Below are 15319 nucleotides of genomic sequence, written 5' to 3' on the forward strand. Positions count from 1 at the left end.
CTGAAAAATCTTCCCAGGGCAGTTGAAGAAAATCAGGTATTAGGGATCCCAGAATTCCTCCATTAACATAGGTGAGAGAGGAACATTTGCAGCTTCAAAGGCCCTTTGACAGGGCTGTTGCTTCCTCTATCTTGGGGGTTTTATCTGCTCTTGCCAGTCTTGGGGGATGAGAGGGCACAAGACTCTACCCTCCTTCAACCAGGGCAACTTGCTTTGATCTGTTAAACATATTGTTTTTCCACCACAGGATTTCTTCTGGGAAGAAAAGAAACTTACATGCTGAAACAGACTTTCTCGCGGCATCCCCAGTCAGTGGCAAGTGGAGGCACCTGCCAGACACCTGGCTTCTAGTCCTCACCCCACCAACAACTAACAGTGTGTCCCTTGTCACTGGGTTTGAAAGCTGCAATGGTAGATCTTTTTTTTTTTTTTACATGAATTCATAGAATCCTGGAGTGTGGAGGACCTCAGACGCCCTGAGAAACAGAATCTTGCCAGAGGTCAGTGCATAGCAGTGTGGGAGGAGAGACTTAGAGTGTGTCGACCTCTCCCCATCCCCACACCACGTCCTCCCACCCCCACTCCCTCCCCCACCCCACTGTCACCACCACCATCTCTCACCTAGACCCCTGCAAGCAGCCTCCTAACCGGTCTTTCTGTTTCCAACCCTGAATCTTCTCAACAATGGTGGCCAGAGTCATCTGACAACTTCTGAGATCAAGCCCTGGGATAAGTGAGATCTGTTCTATCAACCTCACAGAGTCAAAGGATCAAACAAGTTGTAACAATTCTTTGAAATACGGAAGATAGTTGCTGTTTTATCTCTAACATCGAAGTTAAATGTAATAAAATAAACCTGCATGAGGAGCAAGGTGAAGCAAGTAGCCTCCCCAAATGTTTCAGAGGGGGCCCTCTCATCACTCATTGCTTTCTTCCTTGATTTCCTCTTCCATAATCACTTCCAGGGAAACAAGGACACAGCTTTGCAGGAAGGGCAGCAGGCTGAGTTCCTCCAAGCAGGGGAGACAAGTACCACAGGGAAACAAAACTGAACACTGCCATCTGCTGGGAGAAAAAGGCACACGGTGGAGAAAGCGCATGAAGCAAGAGAGAATGAGAAGAAACCAGAACAGACCAAAGGTATTGCTTCAGCTGGGCTACTGCAGGGGGACAGGCTAGAGAGATGAGAGAAAGTAACAAAGGCAGAGATGGAAGCAGAAAGCACAAGGGAGAAACTCAAATGGTCCTTAGGGCGCACCCTTATATCATTTCACAGGGGACAAAGGAGAAACCTAAGAGATTTGAGTGACTTCCTTGCAGTGACCTAACTACTCAGTAACACCACCAAGACTGGACCCTTTGCTCAGCCCCTGGTGCACACTGTTTTAATCTTACACCCGCAAGCCAGCAGGCACACAAGCAAAGACAGGAACTGCTGTTGTTACATTTTTGGTTACTTGGGAAATATGCATCTCTCTCTCCGTCTGGGAATGTATGTAATTAATTACTCACATTCCAATTTGTTGCAGAAGGCATTCACAGAGGATAAATCAGGAGGCGGTGATGGGTACCAAACTCATTTATGGATGAGATGAATGGACAGGAACTGGGCGTCTACAGAGAGCATGAGTCCTGAGAGGGAAGGGCCACCTCAGGCTGGGAGGAGGAGGAGGAGATAAGGAGCTGGTCCTCTCACTAACCTCCTAGAAAAGAGCATTGCCTGGAGGAAGCAGTTTCCACCAGTTACTCTTTTTCCTTTGATGAGTTCTAGTGACAAAGCTAAACTATCCAAGAAATTATTTTATCAAGCCCTTTTATTTTGTAGCGAAGAAAACAGAGGCTCGGGAGGACGAAATGATTTGGTGACATGTCTTCTGACCCAACCCCAGTTGTTCTCCCAACCATTTTCCTTGTCTCACCAATGATGTTATCAACTTATGAGAGCAAAGATCACATATTTTGCCTTTGGTCCTCCGTGGTATACCAAATTCAATCACCTGGTCACTAACAAGCTTTGGTTGGCAGACACTCAGAAAAGTTTAAACTGTCTGCTTTATGTAATACTCCCAGAGTCCAAAGGAAATACACCAGCGAAGTTCTCAGTATTGATCCCCCAGACACTTGTCTCCCCCCTCAGAGGAAGTGCTTCCTTCTTCAAACCAAAATTATTTAAATTCCAACCCAAACTCACAGGGTTGCTCTAGCCCCAGATGTGGTCCTCCCCATCTCAGGTCATCTGGGGTGCACTGCAATCTTCAGCAGGACATTCCTCAGGGTCTGAGTTACTCAATCAGGGGCCAGGTGGAGGAGGTGGTGAGGCTGGAGATGCAAGGTCGAGGGTGCACTGGGTTTCCACCTCTGGTCACTTTCAAGATCTCTCCAGCAGTCGGAGAAGCAAATAAGAATCCCTTCCGATCATTCAGGGATAAAATGAAACATCTTCCAAACCAAGAGCTCAGAGATACTAAAGTTAGCTCTACATTAAGGAAGAAATATATTTCCCGAAATATAATATCGTTGGTCCAAATGCTGCCCACAGTGGAAAGAAGCCTCCACCTGAGATAAGTGGATTCCATTTGTGCAGCCGCAGGCTTCTGAGCTGTGGTCTGCAGCCTAGAATAGTTTTAAAAGTGATCTCTCCAGAGTCAGACTGCCTGGGGTTCAGCCCTGTCCTTCAATCTTATATCTAAGTGACCTTGGGCAGCGTATTTAATTCCTCTGTGTTTCAGCACTTCATTCTTATGTGAGAGCAATGGTGGCAGCCACCGCAGAGTTGTTGGGTAGATGAAATGAATTAATGCCTGTCAAGTTCTTATGAAAGCAACTGGCCACTACTGAGTTCTCAGTAAATGTCTCCATCGTTACAACTTGCACTGAGAAATGGCAGCCCATTTCAGCACTGCTCCTCCGATCCTTTGGCTGAGCCTTCTAAATGACTGGTTTTCTGCATTGTAGGCATAATCGTATTCTAAGTGAAGCCTTTCCCTCATTAGTCTTTGTCAGAAGTGAGCCCATATGAGGATTCATGATTCTGTCTCATGAAAGGCAATTTTCTCTTTCTCTTCCATTAATAATCATTTGAATAACAAAGAAGACAATAATGCATCCAGCATGCTTTGAACACTTACCATGTATCAGGCCCTTGGCTAAAGGCATTACATTATCTCGTGGCCTGCGATACGGAGCTTTATTATCCCCATTCCACAGAAAGGAAGACCGAGGCCCACAAAGGTGATTCGCCTGGCTGCTGAGCAGTGGGGCTGTCACTCCTGGAGCCTGAGGGCCTCAGCTTCACGGGTACACTTTAGTGACGAAGCTTCAGAAACACTCTTCTAGCTCTCACCCCTTCTCCTAGGTCAGATGGAGGAGACTTCACTCTAATCCTAATGATCGTCAGCATTTTGATATATGTCTAGAACTGATAAGAGGCCATTAATGCACGTGTACTTGGAATTCCGCTAATACCCCAACAATCAGCGATGGTTTTAGAGAGAAGCCAGGAGCTGGTGTTCCCCGGGAAAGCAAGAGAAAGGAGAGGGAAGACCTTAAGGCAAAGATCTTTATTGAAGAAGCAAACTAAGGCCAGTGCTGCTGAAACCTGGGTGAGAACTCGGGGGACTGACAGAGAGCAGGGTTCTGAGGGGTTCCCCGAGGGCTATCTCTGCCTGTGGGGAACAAGAGGACAACAGAACTTTCTGGTCCCTGCTGACTGCATGGGGAGAGAGGACTGTGGCCCGGAAAAGTCAGTTCCTCCCCTAGACATGGTGACAGCTGAGATGTATGAAGACAGCTCAGGGGGGGGTTCATGTTGGTCAAAGAGATGAGTTTCAGCCTCAGGCAAGCAACAAACTCAGGCTCTCAGTTGAGAAATGGATGGGTGAGTAAAAGGAAAAAGGGTAAGACTTTCACCATCCTGGGCTGTTTTTTTCGGTGTGTAAAGTTCTATGAAGGACTGAGTGTGTGCCATTAGTGGAGGGGGCTGTTCCCTGGGTGGACTGAGCGTGGTTAGGGAGCAGTGATCGATCTGTCAAGGAGGCTACGAGCAGCAACAACACCCTCCTCCAAGGCATGGAGGGACCGGGAGCTACTGAAATTATCTAGGAGAGCGAGGCAGGGCAGCTGCTCCGGCTGGGGAAATTTTATGGGCGTTGGCCCATTGTCCTGGGGGAACTAACTCAGCCTTACCTGTGGCCAAAGCCTTCAGAGCCAGGGGGCCACAGGTCTTGCAGCAAAAATGTCAGCAAGGAGGGAACAAATCCCTGTAGGCTTGGAGGTCTGCACCTCCAAGACGGCTAATGTGCCCCGGGCACGGAGGCAGAGATCAGATAAACGCCATGACTGTCAGGAAAGACAGCCATGTCTCCAGCAAGACAGATAAGACAAAGTGGCTTCGACTTGCCACACAGTCTCCTCCATCCAAATTCCACGCACAACCTGGAGCGAAACCAGGAAAGTTGAAGACTAGGAAGGATGGCAGGTGACCGCCCCGTTCTCAGAAGATGCAGCACCCACTGTATGCAAGCCCCTTTGTTTCCTGAGTCTTCTCTTTCAAGGTCCCACTTGCTGGTCCCAGAATGCTTGGGAATGAGAAGGAAAGGATTTCGGAAAGCAGGTTGGGTTCAGATGGCAGATGGCCTGGAGGAGAAGCTGTGTTTATGTCAGAGGACAGTGGGAGCCATGAACACTTGCGGCTGAGTCCAGTACAGACGACTTCAGAGGACACGGAAGCCAGGGGCCCCTTAGTGAGCTGGTGGCCGTACCAAGCCTTGAGCAGGTGGTGGGTGCCTCTCCCCGCCGCCCCACTTAAAGAGTTCAACTCTGGCCTTTCCCTGGCTGCACCCCTCCCCACGGGGCAAACAACCTGCAGGGCCAAGTGGATGTACCCTCCGGGGGCCCACACCCCTCCTTCTAGACCACACCCTGAGAGAAGTCATGGGACCGGAGAATTCCTGCCCGGATAGCTGGGAGCCTGGCTTCAGGACCTGCAGGGGTCTCTTTCCTGCTTCTGTCCCCCTGAGGGGTGACTGGTGTGCACAGATCAGGCCTGAGGGCTGGCACAGGGCTGCTGTTGGTAGGCCGATGGAAAAGTGGGTGGGGTGTGTATACACGTCTGTGGGCCCTCGTGTGATGACAGAGCCAGGGAAGACAGGAAACCAGACCCCAGACTGGAGGCTCCATTTTATTACCCTTGCTCTGGGCCCAAAAGTGTGAGGGACAAGCCTGGCTGGCTCCGCCCCCTGGTGGGAGGTAGTGAGTGACCGATGGAGGACGGCCAATGGGAAGAACTGTTATAGAAAGAAACCCTTCCAGCTTAGCTGTCTGCTGGGGGCTGCCCTGCCCCTCTGTGGTATCTCTGAGGCTGCTCTTCAGGTCCCGTAATTACAGGTCTGGCCAAGGGATGGGATGGGGTGGGGCGGAGGTAAAGTGGGTGAGGTACTTTCGGAAAAGGTGGTTAAGTGTCTGAGGCTGCAAAACCCGGGCACTGGCCAGGTACAAGGAACAATGTTTGGCAGAGAACAAGGGGTGGGGCCTCTCCTGGCTGCCAGGCCTGGCCAGGCGCTGGGTCTGCTGCAGACATGTGGGCATGGGTTCCCGCACTTTCCATTCTTCGGTTCTCGGTGGGTGAGGGCTGAGGTAAGAGCACATCTGGGGATGCAGCTGACCTTCAGGGAGATGACCTCATCTCTGCCTTCTGTTACTTGTGTTCAGAGTGGCTTTGGGAATCGCGGCCTTTTGCTCAGTAGCTATTTTAATAATATGATTCTTAGAAACATCCCTGGAGGTTTGCAACCCACACCACCACAGGCAAAGATTCCCCTGCCTTTTAGGAGACAAAATGCTTTACAGCAGGGAGTGAATGTTGAACGATACACGATATGCCCCTGAGGTCCCTTCTAAGGCTAAGATGCCAGGACATCGCTCTCCTGGCCTTTCGTGCCCCGCTGGTCAACATCTGTATCAGTGTCTCTGTGCTGGTTGGGCATGCCTGGAGAGAGGAAGTCAGACTCTAGCAGGCATTGTGTTGCTACTGAATAAGCACCCTGATCAATTCTGTGATCGGTGATGAGTGTTGATAAAGTAAGGCTTGAGGCATGTTGTGATGTCCAATTAGGCTAATTAGTACCTTTAGCTCATTCTTTTTATTCATAACGGTGGATAATTATAAGCCGTCTTCTTTCTAATTTGTGTTAGGATGCTTCACAAGGAGAAAACAGTTAAATCCTGAAAAAATCACAAAGCAGGAGATTCTCTCTTCTGGAGAGATTATTATAGATCTGGCATAAAGCCAGGTACTGAAGCATCCCACTGTCGGCATGAGTGAATTCCTTGGGAACCCTCTGGTTCGACAGGTGGCCCAGGATCCAAAAGCAAACGGGCTAACTCTGTTGACCAAGAAAGACACCCTGATGAAGAGGGAGCAGTAAGAGTATGCAGGTCCAGCGTGGAGAAGTCCAACTTTAGGGGCAAGTCGAGGGGGAACAAAACAGCTCAGAAGAGGTGAGTAGGGACAGGAGCTAACAACAAGTGGATGCGAGGCGTTTCGGCCAAGCGCAGAGTTGCAGGGAGAAACAGCAGGAGGCCTTAATCCCAGGAAGACGGCAAGATTGTTTCTTTCTGGCTCCACTAGATCCTCACGGTACAAACAAAAGGAGTAAAGAGGTGGGGCCACCATCTAGGTAGCAAAGGAACGGCTGTCCCACTCCTGACACCTGGCACAGGGAAGGGGAAGGGGCTGCACTGTGGACCTGGGAAGTGGCCAACAGAAGTCTTTTTCGGAGCAGCGGGGCCCAGTGCAGCCTCCCTAGCAGCGCGGTGGGAATTACAGCGGCCACAGTGTGCTGGCTGACAAAGCTCCCAGAAGAAACAGCTGTGAGTTGTGCAAGGGCAGAGACTGGGTTTAGATTCCCTCAGAGGCTGGTTTTGAGAAAAGGTTTTGAGTACGAGTCATTTATTTGGAAGGTGATCTCAGACAACACTGGTTTAAAGAAGAGGAAAAGGGTGCAGGAAGGGAGGTTCGTCCATTTGCATGTGCTGTCAAGTGGATTACCCTGCAGGCAACTGGGGCCCAGTTCCACCGGGTATCTCTGGGAGACAGTGTAGATAACCAGTTTCATGGTTATCTTGCTCAAGGGGCAAGGAGTATCCACCAACTGCTGTCGGTTTCTGGCTGAAGGACTCTCCAGAGAGGTTTAATTTCTCAGCACTTTGGCCTGCCTCACACGGGTGATATTTTTGTCAAGGTCCTAGGACCCTAGGCCATCCATCAGACAGAGTTCCTAGTCTTGGTGGCATGCCCTCTTTTTCACCCAACTCTCTCTCTCTAGCTCCCTCTCTCTATCCATCCAAGAAACATTGAATTTGATTTCTTGGGGATATCCACTCTGCCAAATGAGAAACCACAAAATTTCTCTTACTCAAAAGAGGTGCAGACACAGAGACAGGGGTCTTAGAAAGGCCATTTTCAATTTATCTTAGATACACACCTTTATTCTTGGCCAGCAGGCCACCCTGCCTCCACCAGAACTCACAGTTATGGGCTAAGTACTTCGGATGGAGTCCGTCCTTTAATTCTCACTCAGTTCTACAAGTTAGCTGCTGCTGTAATGATCACCCTCACTTCAGAGATGGGGGAAAAAGCCACACAGCAATTCACCTTCAGGCCTGTCTACTCCCTGATCTGAGATTCTTAATGACCACATCCATCCTCCTGCCTCCAGCTACTCCAAGATAACTCATGGTGCCTTCGTGGCACACACACAACTGAGGGACTCACTCCCAAAAAAGATGACAGAGAAACCATACAAGAAATATTCTTCTGAATATATCTTTTAAATTAAGAGTGTTTTTTATAAAACTGTAAAATACATAAAGAAAACTGCCCGAATCACGAGTATCCAGCAAGCTGAATCCAGCAAGCTACAAAGCAAACACAGGGGTCAGGCTTCAGCAGTGAAGACATGATCGGAACCCAGTAGGGCCCCTCCGTCCCCCTCCCATTTTCCATCGCCCTCAGAGGTAACCACTCTCTCGACTTCTGACATCGAAAATTATCTTTGCATGATTTTGAACTTTACACAGATGGGATCTATCACACTCTATGTGTGAGGTTCATCGGTATTGCTGTGCGCAGCTATAACTCATTCATTCTCATTGCCTCATATGTGAATATGCCACAAATGTACTCATCCACTCCATGGCTTGTGGACAAGTGGGTAGTTCTCAGTTTGGGACTCCTGCAGATAGTAAATGTATGAAATTCCTTGTACACATCTTGGTGCACCTATGTCTGCACTGCTATTGGGTATGCGAAGAGTGAAGTTGGTGGGTCACGGGTAGGTTCACTTTCAAGGGAAACTTGGTTGTGAAAATTAGGCTTCCTTCAAAAAGCTCCCTTCTTTCCAGGATCAGACTGCTGAGGCAGTCCTTGGAGGCCTTCAAACACTTTTTTTGGTTTTTTTTGCATTTTATACAGCTTTTCTGGTTTTTCCCAGCAGGGCATTTGTCCACTACAAGTTGCTCTTATTCAGGGAGCAAAAGTGTACTCTTAATATATTTTAATAATCTATTTATATGCATTTATTTAGATTCATCTCCTGTCTATTAATGTGAAAATAACTGTATAGACTAAGACTTACAAGAAAAAAAATGTGAATACAAGTGACATTATCATTATTGTCACTCTCACATCTTCCCTAACTCTGGCTTGTTTTATTTGGCTCGTATTTTCCACTGTCCTTAGAAGCTGTTTATAGTCTGTCCTTAACTTTTAGATGTAGCAACAGATGCATGTTGGAGCATTAGGTGCTAAACACCTGATTAGCACCTTTCATGGTCGCTTTTGATTACTAACTGTCCCCGGATCACGCCTCTCTGGCCTCTGGCTTTTCAAGGTGCCCTCTGTCTTGCTGCTCTTTCTCATTGCATAGGTCTCGTGTCTAGCCCCTTCCTGTGGGTCAGAATCCTTGGGAGGGGGCTGTCAAAAACACAGATTGCTTGGGCCCTACCCCGGGAATTTCTGATTCAGTAGGTCAAGTGAGGCCCAAGAATTTGCATTTCGAACACGTGCCCAGGCAATGCCGATGCCGCTGGTCCAGAAACCACTTTTTGAGATAGGCTGTTCTCGTGCCGTCTCTATTTTTCCTCAAGTAATTGTGAACTGTCTTTTCAAAAGAAGTTATTGTATCTGCCCCAGCTGTTTCTAATTTCCTCCTGCTGGATCGCACCCATCGACTGGAGAGTGATAAAACACAGGATTTTAAAGGAACTGGACCCATGATCCTCCGGCATCCATTTTAAGAAAACAAAGCAATGGTATAAATAGTTAAACAGGTCTTTCGCCCCAATAACTAGGAATCAAAAGCTCCTTTTCAACTGAGCGTTACATTTGGAGGAGCTTTCTTAAAATTTTGGACATATTTGGGAGGAGGGGAGTTAAACGGAAGGTTCCTGTCCGACTCAAATCTCCCCCCTTCCATCATTTAAAAAAATGTCATTTATGACTGCAGGCCTGTGAAGCCAAATTTATTTATAATTCTCAGTAGCCCTCAGGCTCTGGGGCAATCTAAAGACACAGACCTTTCTTTGTCTTTCAGTGAAATATCTGTTGAATATATATTTTATGCATATTTGTCCAGCTTGAGGCAAAACAACAGCAACTCTCAGCTATCAGGAAGTGTGCTGTGATGTTCAGTAGGTAAAACAAACATGAGGTTGACTTCACACAACGGCATTCATGGCATTTTGTCCACTTTAAACCTCTCTCGGACGGGGTGGACAACAGCAGCCCGAGGTTTTCACATGCTGCTCTGTAATCAAAGCGCCATCTACCCGCAGTGGAAGGGGAGGGTGGAGGGACTGGTCCCTTGTGTCTGAGATGAACCAGGCAAGACTGTTCCTCCGTCTCACTGTGCACACTCAGGGCACGGCAGTTTCCATGTAAGGGAAAACGACTGCTTTTAACAGAAGATAAATTAAGCCCTAGGGTTAGACTGGGACCTTTAAGGTCAGGATTCAGATGATAAAAGAAAACGGAGGTTTGCCCAGTTGTGGCAGAGGGCTGAGTAAGAGGTGAGGTTTATCGGCTTTCCTGCAGCGGTGCTAATGAGTGCTAAGGGGTCTCAGTGAAGATACCCCGTGGCTGTTAAAGTGTGTATGCAATGCAGACAGTTCATCAGCAGAGCAGGCATCTTCCCCTCACACAAACGGAAAAGCCATTTTGGTGTCTTTGGATTTCTGATGAAAGCCTGAGGGGGAAAAGAACAGGAAGGGGAAACAAAATTTTAGAACACCTACTATACACCAGGCGATACTCTAGTTCTTTATCAAGGGTCATTCATCTGGTATAATCCCCATGATAACTTTCAAAACACGGTGCCACGTTTTCCGGTGAGGAAACTGAGTCACAGAGTAGTTGGATGACGCAAAGTCTGTGCCTTGGTTTCCTTTTCTGTAAACAAGGCTGATCAGTGAAGAAACAGATGTTCAAGTCCATGGTTGCCTGACCCTAAGCCCCATTCTTCCTCGACTAGCATTGGTAGCTTTTCTCAGGGAGTGCATTTCAGAATTTCTACGCCAAGCATACGTAGATTCAAAAAAACTCCACGTTATTCTGAACCAATCCCTAATCCAGAGCATGTCCTATTGTTTTCTTCTCCTTTGGACAAATCTTTTAAAAACCACCAAAATGACGAAAGTGCTTTTTAGTCTAGTGAAAAAACACTGGAGTGGGAATTTGGAAATGTGGGTCATTTCTGCCACTGGTAACTGTCATTTTTAGGCAAATGACTGAACATATGTCCTTCATTTAATCAACATTCATTTATTAAGCAAAAATTTCGTAATATTTCCAATGGCGTGGGCGCCGTACAGATGAAGTGTGTGTAAGCCATGCCCTCCACTTGCAAGTTGCCCTAGGTCTAGTGAGGAATCCAGGCATGGAAACATGTTCGACATCCATAATGAGATCCGATGGCATAAGTTCCACTCAGTGGTTGTGAGACTATGGCTCCCAAACTCTCACATGTGCCTGGATGGTCAGAGGGGTCAGGAAAGCTTCAGAAAGAAAGGAGACGATTGAAGGGGTTTGTCAGGTTGATATACAGAAGCAGAGAGGGGAGATTTCAGGGTAAAGGAACAATATGTGCAAACATATGAGGGTCACGTTCATAGACCTGAATATCTAGAGAGAGCTGAATCACAGAGGACGTGACATGCTGTGCGTAAGAGTAAACTTTCTCTTGTAAGTGATGGTGAGACATGGAAGGTTTTGTGGGGCCATCAGGTGGTTAAATTTGTGTTTCAGGGAAAAGGCTAGTACTGTGACAAATGAATTCAAGCGAGTGAGATGAAACTAGAGGCGAGGAAACCAACTAGCTGTCACAAAAGTTCGGGGAAGAGATAACGCAGGCTTGATCTAGAGAAGAGGTGAGAGAAAGAGAGAGGGCGAGGTAGGTGCTGGTTCAAGAGACATTCTTAACGGACAAATCTTGGCAGTCAACATAATTAGAGTTGTGAGAAAGATGATAGAATCAACTCCATGAAGACATGGATTATGTGTGTTTTGTTCACCATCATGTATGCTGTGATACAGTGAGGAGTCGCTCTACAAATAAATGAAAGCACAAGTAAATTAATGATGACTTACAAGTCTTGGGCTTGGTTGGTTTTGGTGAATGCTGGGACCATTATAACCAAAATAAGTGGGCAATAATAGAGAAATTTGGAACGTAAAAGAAACAGAGTTTAGTTTTGGGATATTTGAGGTACATTTGTGAAATACACTTGGAAATTAGAATCTTGAGTTCCAGGGATGAAAATTCAAGACTGGAGATCATGGTTTGGAAGTCAGAAATATAGATATGGTATTTTCAATCCACCAGAAAGAAGTACAATTACTCAGGCAAAACTACAATTACTCATTCATTTGCTGATCCACTCATTTATTCTATGTATATTTATTGAGAGCCTACCTAGCATCAGGCTTTGGGCAAGGCTCAGGAAATAAATAGGTCTCAGTTGGTCTCTGCCTTCAGAAGCATATTATAGCTGGGGAGACACATACAAAGTAAGAAAACAGACAAATCAGAAAATGTCTGTTTGTCATAAGTACTATGAAAGAAAACAAGTGGTTGAGACAGAGAATAAAGACAGAAAGGCTTCTTAGAGGAGTGGCATTTAAATTGAGCCTGTGTTATTCTGGGTTCTCCAGAAACAAACAAACAACAGAACCAATAGGAAGATAGGAAGATAGATAGATAGATAGATAGATAGATAGATAGATAGATAGATAGATAGATAGATAGATTATAAGGAATTGACTCTCACATGGGTATATAGATGCTGAGAGATCCTAAGATCTGCAGCTGGCAAGCTGGAGACCCAGGAGAGCAGATGGTGTATTTCCAGTCCAAGTATGAGATCAAAGGCAGGGAAAAGACCAATGTCCCAGTTTGAAGGCCCTCAGGCAGAAAGTGCAAATTCCTGGTTCCTCAGCCTTATCATTTGATTTATGCCATCAACAGATTAGAGGCAGCCCACCCACGCTGGGAAGGGCAATCTGCTTCCCTCAGTCTACTGATTCAAAGGTCAGTCTCATCCAGGAACACTTTCACAGCTATACTCAGCAATGATGTTTAACCAAGTATCTGGGCATCCCTGGCCCAGCGAAGATGACACATAAAATTAACCATCTCCAGCCTAAAGAAAGAGAACAGTTCAACCATGAAAATTCTGCAGGAAAGAGTGTTTTAGGCAGATGAGAGTGGGTGTAAAGGCCTTGGGTGAAGAAGCATTTGCTGTGAAAAGCATTGCCCAAAAACTGAAAGGCAATGCACATGGCCTGACATTAGAGAGTGAGGTGGAAAACAAAGTGTAGAGAAATTGATCAGACAGGGCGCAGATTATCCACAAACCTTAAGGCATGGGAAGAATTTGGGGCATTATTTTAAAAGCAATGGAAAACCAATGAAGGGTTTTAAGTAGAGATAATTAGATTTTGTCCTAAGGTTACATTTTTACAACATTAATAGATTGTATGAGTCAGGAATAAGAAGAGATAAGACTGAAGATCTTGCTACCTTCTAGGAAGCTTTGGAGAGTTAAGATAATCTGGAAGGTGTGACTATATTCTGAAAAACAAAGCAAAACATGACAAGTGTGTACAAGTTAAAAAGTTAAACACATAGAGAATATTATTTTAAGAAGTTACAGTCATTCCATAGAATTCAGTTCAAGTGAGTTCAGGGAGTAAAGAAATAAAGCTAATCTTATAAATATTGAATTACTTTATATTTTAGGATTTTTAAAATGATTATCTATCTTGTTAATATCTAACCCCTAGATTTGTCAGCTTTTCCAAGTTGTATTCTGAGTGTGTCTTTTAAGTAGCTTGCATTTTACAAATACTACCTGTAAATCACAGCCTTTTAAGAAGTAGATTTAATCTGCTTATATTTATGTCAATTACTGATGTATTTTGGTCTTATTCAACCTCTTACATTGTTTTATATTTACTAAGATTTGTCTGCCTGTTTGCTCTCTTTTCATGCTTTCTGTTTGAACATATTTGCTTTCAGTTTCTCCTATATAGTTTGGAAGCTACACTTATATAGCTTACCTGTTCACTAACATACACACTTAGCTTTGTATTTTCTTAACAAATTCTATAGCTAATCAATATCCTTGTGCTTCTCCTAACAAGATAAGAAATGAATACATCCATGTCATAGTCTACATTGATATCAACTATAAAGCACTGCTGAATAATGGAACATTCTGACCAAACTCTAAGTAGAGACCACTGACATCTCTCCTTTGTCTTTCATGTTGATACTGTATAGTATTTTAGTTCCACTTGATGCTAAGCACAAACCAAATCAGTTACTACTGTTATCACTAATATTACTAATTGCTCATGGATTTACCAAAACATTCCATAATTTCTATGTTTATAACTATGTCTTGCATTCAACTTCTTCGGAATGGAATTTTTGTTTTTCACCAAAACGTATCCTTTCAAGTTTGTTCCACAAGGGCCGTGGATCTTTATGAATGTTAGTCTCTGTTTCATCCCCATCTTGAGTGAGACTTGTGGTCCAAGCAGAACCAAGGTTAACAGTTAACGTTCTTGAATATTTTGACTTATATTACCCCATTATCCTCTAGCGTCATTTGTTGCTGATAAGAAATGCCCCTTATTTCCCTTTTACTTTCAAAACTAAACATGAAAGTAAATACCTGTTTTTGAAGAAGCTGTGTCTTCTCTGAGTAAGGGAAGAGTGATAATGAGTTTCAAAACTTATGGACTGCTTGGTTCAATCCACCTGCTCAGGGAAGCCCCGTGATGGTCTTAGATGCCTCTCCACTCCACTTGAAAGTCATGGCAGGTGGCGGAATATGGACCTGGAGGTTCCCTCTGTATCACCTTCTGAATTGGCAGCAAAGGATACAGTGTTCTCCCATGTTAGTGAAAACAGCCAGTCTCTATAGTTTTCCAGATTCCAATAGAACCAGGGAAAGAAAATCAGCAAGTCACCAAAAGGTAGAATTGTAAGGAATTCTGCAGTTATTTTGTAGACATTCAGTGATGCTTTTAGTTGATGATAGAGCCAGCAATACGGCCCAGTCTCTTGGCCTCCAATTATGTATTTTTTTCTAAGACCCCACAGAGCTCCTCAAGATGGAGAAAGAATGGCTAAAGGAGGCACCCCTCCTGCTATGAATAGAGCTTTGCTCTTCTGGAATCGCCAGGTTCCTACACTCTTCCTCTGTCTCCCTGCTTTAGCAGCAGTATTCGGAGTGGGTACATTATATCTGCTTTCCCAATTATAAGAATTCAGTAAAAGTGTCTGATTTTTTAATTAAAATTGATCTTTACAATAGGTGAATCTTCACTGCTAATGCCAATAGTTACCACAGTTTAATCCAACGCAAGTGATCTGGCACAGACCAAGCACTGGACTTCAAGCACCCTCAAAGGCTCTCATTTCCACCTTCTTTACATTTGAGATGTTGTCAACAAGTCACCACAATAGCCAGGTAGAAGGCGAAAAAGCTCAAGAGTAGGCATGTATAGGGGCAAAGGGTGTGCTGGAAATCTCTATACCTTTCTCTCAGTTTTGCTGTGAATATAAAACTACTCTTAAAAAAAATAAAGGCTTTAAATTAAAATTTTTTTAAAGGTTCAAGGATGCAGACCAATTTTTGAGATACATTAGAAAAGATAAAAATATCTTGCCAAAGCATTTAAGGCTATTTGGTGTCCCATATGCAGAACATTCATATCCGTGGCATTTCCTGTGGAATTTCCAGCACGAAAGAG

At 45.1% G+C, this 15319-nt stretch overlaps 1 long non-coding RNA gene across 3 annotated transcripts in view; it reads right to left on the bottom strand.

The window, feature by feature from the left end:
* LOC140687393 (uncharacterized) overlaps positions 1 to 15319 on the bottom strand; it is a 365887-nt gene that overhangs the window by 50251 nt on the left and 300317 nt on the right. The window contains exon 4 of one of the 3 annotated variants that reach the window (XR_012061649.1): positions 9502 to 10244. The exons of the other annotated variants lie outside the window; for them this stretch is intronic. This is a non-coding gene — a long non-coding RNA (uncharacterized lncRNA). Of the gene's footprint in view, positions 1 to 9501; positions 10245 to 15319 lie in introns of those variants that run through there. 3 annotated transcript variants of the gene reach the window in all.

The sequence above is a fragment of the Vicugna pacos genome, chromosome 19 (genome assembly GCF_048564905.1).
Source record: "Vicugna pacos chromosome 19, VicPac4, whole genome shotgun sequence".
In the NCBI taxonomy this organism is placed as follows: domain Eukaryota; kingdom Metazoa; phylum Chordata; class Mammalia; order Artiodactyla; family Camelidae; genus Vicugna; species Vicugna pacos.